A 12974-nucleotide genomic window follows, 5' to 3' on the forward strand; every position below is an offset into this window, starting at 1 on the left:
ACAATCGGAGAAACATAGAAAACAGAAGCAAAAAGCTACAGAAAATTCGAAGGCACACTGAGAAGAAACCAAGAAGAAGTCGTCGCTGCTGTAGAAAGGAGTGAAAATGAATGAACCTTTGTTTCTTCTTCATCTTTGGGCTCCCTAAAATCCCATGGCTTCAACCTCGAATTCAAACTCACCCACGATCCGTCTCTTTCTCTTCTTTCACCGAAAGGTTTGGTGGATCTTTGATTTGGCAGTGGTGATGGACTTCGTTGACTCAGGTCATGACTTGATAGTAGCAGCTGATGTGTCTGCATCTGATTTGATTAAGCACGTTACCACTGAATGTGGAGTTGATTTTGATGAGGATTCATCAGCAATGGTTATTGATCACAAAAGCTATGCAATTTTTGAAACTGAGGGTGACCATACGTTGATTGCCAGTAATGATTTTATCCAATCTGATGTTCCTTTTGGAATAAAAAAAACTGAAATCCACGACCCCACCAGTTCCCACCAAGCTAATTTTGTTGTCGTCTCCACCTTGCCATCCTTCCATCATTGACAATTCATCCCGAAGCGATTCATTTCATCTCTTAACCAATTCTTTTCTTTGAATGGTATTAAGATCTTTAATCCAAATGGCTCGCAAGAAGATCAGAGAGTATGATTTCAAGAGACTTCTGAAAGAGCACCTCAAATGCCTAACTAATATTCATCTCCAGATTTGCTTTGCCCAGGTGACACAATCCACTGATTCCACTCAGTTAGCAAACCAAGAACCATGATTTCCATCCACCAGGTTGGTTGTCAAGCCAGATATGTTGTTTGGGAAGCGTGGAAAGAGTGGCTTGGTTGCTCTCAATTTAGATCTTGCTCAAGTTGCTGAATTCGTCAAAGCACGCCTTGGCGTTGAAGTTGAGATAGACGGTTGCGAAGCTCCTATAACCACCTTCATTGTTTATTTTTATTTTTTTGTTTATTTTTTGTAGTTTTTTTTATTTATGTGTTTGTTTATTTTAGAATATATATATATATATATTTTTGCATGAATAAATAAAAAAAGAATAAAAAAATATAAAATAAAATTTTCAAGAATAATATTTTTGAGGAAAAGTTGAAAGTATCAATTTTCCTTGAAAATAAGCTTTCCAAAAAATATTTTTGAGGAAAAGTTGAAAGTATCAATTTTTCTTGAAAATAAATTTTTTTAAAAATATTTTTGAAGAAAAGTTGAAAGTACCAATTTTCCTTGAAAATAAATTTTCTAAAAAATATTTTTCAGGAAAAGTTGAAAGTACCAATTTTCCTTGAAAATAAATTTTCTAAAAAATATTTTTGAGGAAAAGTTGAAAGTATCAATTTTCCTTAAAAATAAGCTTTCCAAAAATATTTTTGGAAAAAAGTTGAAAGTATCAATTTTCCTTGAAAATAAATTTTCTAAAAAATATTTTTGAGGAAAAGTTGAAAGTATCAATTTTCCTTAAAAATAAATTTCCAAAAAAAATATTTTTGGGAAAAAGTTGAAAGTATCAATTTTCTTTAAAAATAAGTTTTCAAAAAATGGATTTTTGAGGAAAAGTTGAAAATATCAATTTTCCCTGCATAAAAGTAATTATTTTTTTTCCTTTTTATTTTTCTTGATTTTTTTCTTTAATGTTAAATAATCCGACGATGGAGCCTCTGCAAGTGAAACAATAGTTTTCTTTGCATACTTTTAAGGTGAGGAAATTTTTTTGAATTTTTTGCTAAAAATATTAGAGTCAATTGAGAATATTTTTCAACAACTAATTACTTAGTAAATTTTCAAGGCTTATTGGATAACACAAAATTAAGCTGGTACCATCTTTTGATGGGCGTTGTAAGGGTGCTATAACCTTCATCACACGTAACCGAACTCCCGAACCCTGTTTTGGTTAGTAGACCTGAGCCTATTCTTTTAGGTACCCTTAAACTTAGGTGTTCCCTGAAATGATAGATTCCTTAGGTGGCCAATCGCACATAGATAAAAAAGATTGGTGGCGACTCTTTAAGTCAATGTCTAGCGATAGATTCCCGAATCTAGACGTTATGACAATTATTTTTAATTTAATTTTATGCATTATAATTTAAGAAAAATAATTATATTATTATTTATTTATTTATTGTATCTATAATCCTTATTCACAAATCTTTAAAAGTAATAGATTTGTCAAAAATATAAATCACATTTATGTCCCAAATCTGCAGTCTATTAGTAATGCAGAAATATTAAGCACCTTTCTTCTAAACCATGATGGAAACCACAAAATCACATATAAGTGTAGGCACCCTATTTGGTTCGGATTCGAACCACTTGGACCTGGTTCAATAAAGTTCAGACTATAGGCCCGATTATCCATTATTTTATGTTTTATTTATTTATTTTTTGGTTTTATCTTTTGTTGATTATTCATTTATTTGGTTTTTGTTTATCCTTCATTTTGTGTTTTTTCACTTGATTTATCTTTAGTCTTTTTTGTATTATCAAATTAAGTGATAACAGTGATAATAATTTATTAAAAAAAGAGGTTAAAAAAATAAAATTTTTGCTGTGAATAGGTGTTAGCAGAATTGTAGTTGGATTTAATTTGAATAGATAAATGTTATGATTTGTGATAATACAAAATCTTTGTCATAACGTATAGATCTGTATACCTACTGCTAGACATGGTTGAAAGGAGTCGCCACCAATCTTTTTTTTTTGTTTAGGTATGATTGGTCACCTAAAACATATTTTGATTTGCAAAAATAAATGTTAGGTTTGGAAGTCGATTACACATGGGAAAGGTTGTAGCACCCCCATAACGCCCATCCAAAATATAGTATCAGTTTGATTTCAAATTATCCAAGCCTTAATCATTTTTATGATTTACTAAATAATTTAATATTAAAAATTAGTCTTAAAATTATCCTAATAGTTTGGTAGTAATTTAAGATAATTTTTTCACCTCAATAGTATTCACAAGGACTAGTGTCCCATTCTAAAGAAGCTCCGTTGTAGGATTTGTTAATTTATTTTATTATAGAAAGATTAGTAAAGTCTTCCAATAATTTGGTAAGACTTACTTTGAAATAATACTCCAATAGTTTGGAGGATAAAAAAATTGATTTATGAAATTTCTTAATAGTTTGATAGATTCTATTAAAAATTAAATTCATGAAAATTCTCCAATAGTTTAGTAGAATTCACGAATTTATTTTATTTAAAAAAAATTTTTTTTGAAAGGAATTTTTTTATAAATATTTTTTTGAAAATTTAAAAATATATTTTTTTATTATTTAGAAAACTTATTTGCAAAGATTTTTTTATGGTTTTTTTTATTTCTTTCTCTTTTTTTTTATTCTTTGCTTTTTTTGTTTTCCAGAAAAAAGATTTTTTTTCGAAAACTAGCAAAGTAAAGAAAATGAAAATAAAATAAAAACTTAAGAAAATAAAAATAAAAGAAAATAAAATCAAAAAATAAAATAAAAATGAAAAAAAAAAACCTGCAATCGGGTAAGGTCAGCGCATAGGTCAACGAGTCAGCACGCGGATCCTAGTTTGCTAAAATGCTATCGTTTTGGCATTGTAGAAAAGGCAATTCCCAGCCTTTCTCCTAAAAAAGCCAGCCCTCTCTTTCAAGACATAGAAGCTCTGACTTCTCTTTTGGAAATCACTAAGAACACCATTGGAGATTCAACCAAAAACTAAAAATTCACTGATTTTTGGGAAAGTCACCGAAAATTCAATCAAAAACTAGAAAACCTATCGGTTTCTAGAAATATGACCTAAAACTAATTAAAAAATTCAATCGATCGCTAGAAAAATGATCGAAAAATTCATATGTTCATCGTGTTCATCCTAAAAACCTAAAAAAGCTAGAAATTTTCCAAAAATTCTAAAATTTTTCTAGATTCTCCAAATTTTGCCTAGATTCCTTTAGAAACTCTTTAAAATCCTTACCTAAGCTTTAGAAACCCAAATCTAACCCAAAAATTTTCAAATGAACCCAAAATAAATATCAAAATCCCAAAAAAATTGTATTCTACCAAAAACTTTTCAGATCACCAATTTTCTTAAATCAACCGTTTTCTCCCCCCAAAAATCCACCCTCTTTGTTTTGTGATTTCTTGTCCAATTTATAAGCCTCTTAGGAACCAATTTTAAGAAATAGACAAGATCAATCCCAAGCTTGAATCTTGGGATTAGATTTTGCCTGGACCCCAAATTGAGTCTAGGTTCTTAGCTAATTTCTTAGATTAAATCTATAACCCTAATAAAACCATTGACTGTGTTGAATTCCTCCGATCAGATTTCAGTTTTCAAAATTCACGCCAAACTCGAAACAAGAAAAGAAAGAAAATAAAATAAAATAAAATAATAATAAAAAAATAAAATAATAATAATAATAAACTGTGTACAACATCATAATAATAATAATAGTAATATAATATATTGCCATATACTATGTTAATATACTATAATAATATAATAAAATAAAATAATAAAAATAACCCTATTGACCTTAGACATATATGGGTATCTACAGCTATCATTCTTTACACATCTCTGTTAGACAAAGATGATGCAAAGCCTAAACATTCATTTTGTTCGAGTCAAATCAGCGAGTAAAACTAACTAGGAGTGAATCTCAAGCCAAAAAAGTAAAATGATCTGACCTGAGCTGCGATTAAGTGATTGGGATAATGTCGCAAGTAAAAAAGTGACCAAGACTCAGTCGAGGTCATAAATAAATGATCGAACTGATGCTGTGAGTCTGAAGATGATTTTACTTGAGTTGAGATCAGATGATTAGGATGATACCGTGAGTTTGAAAATGATCAAAATCGAGTCAAGGTCGTAAGTAAATGACCAAACTGATGCCACGAGTCTAAGAATGATCTGACTTAAGTCAATATCAGATGACTAGGATGATGTCGCTAGTTTGAAGGTGACCAAGATCGATTCAAGGTTGTAGGTAAATGAGAGGACTGATGCCGTGAGTCTGAAGGTGACTAAGATCAAGTGAAAGTCGTAGATAAATGATCAGACTGATGTCGCGTGTCTAAAAATGATCTGACTTGAGTCTAGATTAGATGACTAAGACGATGTGGCGAGTTTGAAGACGACTAAGATCGAGTTAATGTTATAGGTAAATGATCAGACTAATGCTGTGAGTCTAAAGATAATCTAACATGGGTCGAGATCAGATGATTAAGACGATACCGTGAGTCTTAAAGCGACCAAAACTAAGTCGAGGTCTTAGGTAAATGACTAGACTAATGCCACGAGTCTGAAGTTGATCTAACCTGAGTCAAGATTAGATTATTGGGATGATGCCGCTAGTTTAAAAGAGTCTAAAGATGATCTGACCTAAGTCAAGATCAGATGATTGAGATGATGCCACGAGTCTGAAAGTGACTAAGATCGAGTCAAGGTCATAGGTAAATGATCAAACTAATGTCGTGAGTCTAAAAATGATTTGACCTAAGTCGAGATCAGATGATTAGAACGATACTGTAAGTCTAAAGGTGACTAAAACTGAGTCAAGGTCGTAAGTAAATGACCGGGCTGATGTCGTAAGTCAGTAAAGTAATTTGGCCTGAACCGAGATCAAATGACTGAAAAGATGCTGTGAATATGAAAGCGACTAGGATCGAGTCGAGATCGAAGCCAAATGATTGAGATGATGCTACGAGTTAGAAAAATGATCTAGACTAAGTCGAGATAAAAAAATGAGTGATGAATATGATGTAATGATGCAATGATGCAAATGCATGTCATATCACATAATGTACCAATGCCATGAAATTTCAATTGTGGTAGTAAAATTCTCAAGACTTCACTAGTCATTTTTGGCTTCTCAAAGCAGATTTTATCAGTAGATCTATTCATTCTCTTTATCTTATCATAACTCACAAGTCGTGTCAACTAATCTATCACTGAATTTATCATTGGGTCACCTTGTTTGCCCCCTTATAAATAATTTTCTCATGCTTCTTTCATTTATCTCATCTTGGATTTCTTTCAAAAATGAAAAACTCTTTATGAAAAATGTCATTAATTTATTTGTCATCATTTAAATCAGTGACAGATATGATATATTTTCTTCATTCATTCAGGTAATGTTTATTTGATGAAGGGCAAGAAAAATGAATCTTTATTACTGAAAGAACAAAATGTTGGGTCAAGAACAATTCAAAGGCGAACAAAAGTAAAATGTTATGATTTATTCAAATAGGATATTAATATCCAAAATAATGATTGTTCAGATAATTTTGAACTCAAACTCAAATCATCTTTCAAAAACACATTCCATTAATATCTTCTTTAAGCTAATCATCATCTTCATTCTTGGGACCTTCACATGAAGTTATTTTTTTCAAGTTTTCATCTTCATTTAAATCACCTTTTCAGGTTTTCAGTTTAAATCTTTTTTTTTCCTATTTTGTCTTTTTTTCTTTTTGCTTGTCTTCTTCTTCTTTTTGCTTGTCTTATTTTTTTACAATTTTTTTTGTTTATTTTTTTTTTTTTTTGCATATTTTTTCTCATTCTTTCATTTTTATTTCCCTCTTTATTCATTAATGATACTTTGATCAAAGCTTCACACAATCTAATGGTGAATCTACCCAAATTCAATTCATGATTCTCCAAATCAAGTATTCATATTTGATCAAAATGGACTTTTAAGGAACATAACATAGGCTAGGATAAAATGTGCCAAAGAAAGGGAAAAATAGGCCTAAATTGTATTTGAAGGGTGATCAAATGAATGATCACTTCTTCATGTAGGGTACTTTAACATTTTGCCATATCAATTTTTTTTCTCTTTTTCTCTCTTTTTTTTTTTTTGTGGAGCATATTGGCATTTTGCCCCATCAATTTCTCTTTTTTTTTTTTTTCTTTGTTTTTTGTTTTTGCATTTTTTTGGGTGGAGCACTTGGTGTTTTGCCCTATCAATTTCTTTTTTTTACCTTTTTTTTTTATTTTTTTTAGTGGAACACATTGACATTTTACCCCATCAATTTCTCCTTCATTTTTCATCTATAAAAAAAAAAAAAACTTGAACACAAAAAGGTTTTGAACAAATCTCTCAAACTTTGCCCTCTAGTGTGGGGGTAATCTTTGGTTAGGGTTTCTCAAAAAAAAATTTTAACAGGCTTATATAGGGTAGCAAGGGATAATTTTATTTTTTGAAGGATAGAAGAAATATGATCATTTCTCATTTCGAACATGAATACTCTTAGTGAAGAATTTTATTAACTAAGAGTAGACTTGTGATGAGCAAAGATCATGTATTGCATCATTTTTGAAATTTTTCTTCAGATTTGTGCTTTTATTTAATAGTCTAATAGTCTCATATTTATCAATCAAAACATCATGAATGATGCTTTCAAAGTAAAATCCTGAATCATCATCACAACTATTTGAACATTCATTATTTGAAAAAAAAGTAGAGAAAAAGGGTATGAAATGGTAAAAATAAATGATGGGTGTCATAACGTCTAGATCTGGGGATCTATCGCTAGACATTGACTTTAGGGAGTCGCCACCAATCTTTTTTATCTAGGTGCGATTGGCCACCTAAAGAATCTATCCTTTCAGGGAACACCTAAGTTTAAGGGTCCCTAAAAGAATAGGTTCAGGTCTGCTAACCAGAACAGGGTTCGGGAGTTCGGTTACGTGTGAGGAAGGTTATAGCACCCTCACAACGCCCATCAAAAGATGGTACTAACTTAAATTTGTGTTATCCAAAAGTCTTAAAATTTTACCAAGTAATTAATTATTGAAACTTTTTCTCAATTGACTCTAATACTTTTAGCAAAAAATTGAGAAAATTTTCTCACTTCAAGAGTATGCAAGAAAAACTACTGTTTCACTTGTAGAGGCTCCGTCGTCAGATTAATTAAAGAAAAATCAAAATCAAAATCAAAATACAAAGGAAGGAAAGAATGATTGTTCTCGTGTAGGGAAAATTGATACTTTCAACTTTTCCCAAAAATATTTTTTGAAAATTTATTTTTTAAGAAAAATTGATACTTTCAACTTTTCCTCAAAAATATTTTTTTTGAAATTTTGATTTTTCGGGAAAATTGATACTTTCAACTTTTCCTCAAAAACCCTTTTTTTTGAAAATTTATTTTTAAGGAAAATTGATACTTTCAACTTTTTCCCAAAAATATTTTTTTGAAAATTTATTTTTTTTAAGAAAAATTGATACTTTCAACTTTTTCCTAAAAATATTTTTTGAAAATTTCGATTTTCAAAGAAAATTGATACTTTCAACTTTTCCCTAAAAATATTTTTTCTGGAAATTTTGATTTTTTATTTAAAGAAAATAGAATAATAAAAAAACAAATAAATGAAAAAAAAAAACCTTGAGCGGCTCGGATCGCGGCTCGGTTCGGCTCGGCTCGGCTTGGAAGGGGCAGGCACGCGCGGGTCAGGAAGCGGGTCGACGCTCGGGTCGGGTCAGGTCTCGGTAAAACGCGCGGATCCTCTGGGTTACTTAAGGCCAAAACGACGTCGTTTTGAGAGAGTATAAAAGGCACTTCCCTCTGTTTTTCGGCAGAACACTCCTCCCTTCTCTCTCTCTTCTTCTCTTTTTCCTCTCCCTTCTCTCTAAAAGCTGAAGAACTCCGGTTGAATATCGACCGGATTCTGGAAAATATGGTCGAAATTTGGAAAATTTCACTGGAAGTTGGTTGGAAGATCACCGGTTTCTGGGATTCTTCACCGAAAATTGGGCAGGTCACCGGAAACTTCAAGTTTGGCCAAAATTTTCGCCAGAAAATTCAATCTTCGTCGAAAAATTCATCGGAATCTGGAATTTCCAAAAATTTCCAGAAAAAAAAAATCGCCAAAAAACTTTAAAAAAATTCTTCTCACTCCCAGAACACTCCTAAACCCTTTCTTAGCTCTCTATACACCCTTATTCTCTCAATCAGTAGCTTTTGCTTACTGTTTTCTCTCTATCTAGCAATCTGTTCCAGGGGCCCTTTATATAAGGATTGATCAAGAGTTTTTGATCAATCTCAATTCCTCTTTGGACGGAAATTCAATCTTTGAATCCAATCTGGACTCTCTTGATTGAATTCCCTTTTAAAGTGGGATTTTTCAACTTTTAATCTTAGCCCTCAAAAAAAAAAAAGAAAGAAAAAAAATAAAATAATGATAATAATCAGATAATCGGTAAAATCAGATAAAAATATGATTAACAGATAATAAAAATAAGATAAACCCAAAAAATATTACAAGATAAAAAAAAATAATAAATAAATTATAATATATAACTATATAAAAATACATATACATATTAACAGAAAAAAAGGAAAAATAAATAAATAAATAAATAAAAATATACATATAATAATAATAAATAATAAAATACATAAAATACAAAAAAAGAAAAGAAAAAAAATAATAATAATACAAAGTAGAAATTGAATTGGGCTTACCCATTTGGGCCAGGCCCAATTGATCTGGGCGTGGACCTAATTGGGTGTCTATAGCTGCCCCTCTTTGCACATTTTCTGTGAAACAGAAATTACGCAAAGACGTAGACACCCAATCAAGACTCAACTCAACATTGTCATTTTTTTGTTTTTTTTTCTTTTTTTTTTTTTACCAAAGCTCCTCTAAATAGAGGCTCAACGACTTTGAGAAACATAAATTGCTCCTCTAAACAGAGGCACCACGACTTTTGAAAATAAATTGCTCCTCTAAACAGAGGCACCACGACTTGCTCCTCTAAACAGAGGCACCACGACTTTGGAAAAGTAAATTGCTCCTCTAAACAGAGGCACCACGACTTTGGAAAGTAAATTGCTCCTTGACGATCATGTCCAAAGGAGTTGAAAGTTGTGTTTGAAGGAATTTCAGGGGATTATGCCCAAAGGTCTTATAAATCAACCCTGATACCAAAAGACATCCTATTTCAAGGATTAGGGACTTACCTGACAAGCTTTTCTTTGTCAATTTTGCAAAATATCTTCATATCTATCTTCTCTATGTGGGATGTTGGAACACCCCTGCTTCTTGAATTTGTACACTATATTTTCCTGAAAGTAGTGTATGCTATGAATTTCAATGCATGCTATGCAAATGTTGGCCAAATAATTCCTATTCAATGTATGGTACTCAAGTTTCTCAAGCTCTTTTTTTTTTTTTTGGGTGTCAAGCCCTTTGATTCCTCAAGGATCCAATTGCACTGCTCTTCTAAGACCAAACCAGTGTAGCTCTTAATTATTTCTTCCATTCATATTCTCTCTGTAACAAAAAATCTCTTCCCAAATTCAATGTCCTAATCAGGAGTTAAACATCTCGATTCTGCCTTTATCACTCTTGATTTATTCAATGTAATGTAAAAATATTTTTATGTTGTTATTCATTCACCAATCATTATTTCAAACTCAAAAAGTGAGAATGCATTTGCACATTTCTTCCATTATGGGGTACTAAGAAGAAAGGGATATGAATGGTAGGGAAACAGTCATCAGAAAAAGGCCCAAAGAATGAAATAAAATGTTTCTTTATTAGTAAATGTTGGCAAACTTTGGCCAAGAAAGAATTACAAGGATAGGTATGGGGACAAAGCCTAAAATGAACAATCAGATAATCATGATAACACACCTCAAAGTTTTTCTCTGAAAACTCAACCTTCTGATGTATTTAACAACTTGGAACTCTTCCGAATTTGCTAACCTCCATATCAGAAGACTTTCAAATTCGATGCTGTATTCTCCTTATCTAAGCCGCCTTTTCAGGTTTTCAATTTACACAAACCCCCTAGACTCAATCGCCCTTTTAGGGTTTTCGCCTTGAATCCTCCTTTTTTAATCACTTTTTCATTTTTTTTCATTTTTTTGTTTTTTTTCATTTTTTTATTTTTTCTCTTTTTTTTATTTTTTTTTTCAAGCATAGTACTTCTTCACAGCATCAGAATTTATAGGATGGGGTAAATCATTTCCATCCATCTCAGTCAGTATCAACGCTCCACCCGAAAAGGCCCGTTTCACCACATACGGCCCTTCTCAATTCGGGGTCCATTTTCCTCTACTATCGTGCTGGATTGGGAGAATTCTTTTCAAAACCAACTCTTCTTCTCGAAAGCAACGGGGTCGAATCTTCTTATCATGAGCCCTTATCATTCTTCTTTGATACAGCTGACCATGGCACAGTGCAGTCAATCTCTTTTCTTCTATGAAATTTAACTGCTCATAACGTTCACGAATCCATTCGGCTTCTTCCAACTCGACTTCTTTTAAGACTCTCAAAGAGGGGATCTTTACTTCCACTGGTAGTACAACCTCCATCCCATAAACCAAAGAAAACGGGGTTGCCCCAGTAGAGGTGCGAACTGACGTTCAATATGCATGCAATGCGAATGGCAACTTCTCATGCCAATCTTTGTAAGTCTCGGTCATTTTCTCCAAAATCCTTTTTATGTTCTTATTGGCCGCCTTAACTGCCCCATTCATTTTCGGATGGTATGGTGCTGAGTTATGATGCTTGATCTTGTATTGAGCACATATTTCTTGCATCATCTTACTATTTAGATTCTTGGCATTGTCTGAAATGATTCTCTCCGAAAGTCCATATCTACAGATGATCTCTTTCTTTATGAACTTGCAAACCACGGAGCGAGTCACATTTGCATACGATGCTGCCTCTACCCATTTTGTGAAGTAATCTATCATCACAAAAATGAATCTGTGCCTGTTAGAAGCTTTTGGGGAGATCGGACTAATGACATCCATGCCCCACATTGAAAATGGCCATGGTGGTGCCATAACATGTAAAGCAGATGGCGGAGCACGAATCCTATAAGCATATATCTGGCATTTATGGCATTTACGAGCATAATCAATACAATCATTCTCCATCGTCGACCAGTAATATCCTACCTTCATAATCTGCCTTACCATCATATGTCCACTAGTATGTGCCCTACATATTCCATCATGCACCTCTTTAATGATTTTTTTCGCTTCAGTCTCATTTACGCACCTTAATAATATTTGATCCTTGCTTCTTTTGTACAGGACATCCCCATCCAGGAAAAAACTCATAGCCAATCTTCGGATGACCCTTTTATCATTTTTTGTTGCATGAACTAGATACTGCTGATCCTTGACATACTGTAAGATGTCATAATACCAGGGTTTTCCATCTTTTTCCTCCTCTACATTAGAACAATACGCTGGTATATCCTTAACATCTAACTTGATAGGCTGAATGTCGGTATTATCATTAATTTGAATCATTACAGCCAGAGTAGCCAATGCATCAGTAATCACATTCTCTTCTCGGGGTAAGTGATCAAACTGGACATCTTCAAATTATTTCGTCAGCTCTAGAATATACTTATGATATGGAATGAGTTTTGAGTCTCTCGTCTCCCATTCTCCTTTCAACTGATATATGACTAGAGCTGAGTCTCCAAACACTTTCAGTACTTTCACTCTTTTATCTATAGCAGCTTGCAGGCCCATGACACATAGCTCATACTCAGCGATGTTATTTGTGCAATTGAAATTTAAGCTCGCTGTTACAGGGTAGCATTGTTCTTTTGAGAAAATCAGAATTGCCCCAATTCCATGCCCCAAGGCATTAGCAGCTCCATCAAAGTACATTCTCCAACATTTTTCTCCATGCTCTCTTTCTTCCAGTTGGGAAACAGTCATTAAGTCTTCATTAGGGAATTCCAACTCCATCGGCTCATACTCTTCGGTAGCACGATCTGTAAGAAATTCTGCTACAACGCCCATTTTTATTACTTTTTGGCTCACGTATATGATATCGTATTTCGAGAGCATTACTTACCATCTAACGATTCTCTCAGACAAAGAAAGCTTCTCAAAGATATACTTAATGAGATCCAGTTTTGCTATGAGCCACGTAGTATGGTAGAGCATGTACTGTCTGAGTCTTTTGGCAGTCCACGCTAATGCACAACACATTTTTTCCAATGAAGAATACTTGGATT

Source organism: Durio zibethinus, chromosome 21, assembly GCF_047325235.1.
Source record: "Durio zibethinus cultivar Kanyao isolate XHJ-2024 chromosome 21, ASM4732523v1, whole genome shotgun sequence".
Classification (NCBI taxonomy): Eukaryota; Viridiplantae; Streptophyta; class Magnoliopsida; order Malvales; family Malvaceae; genus Durio; species Durio zibethinus.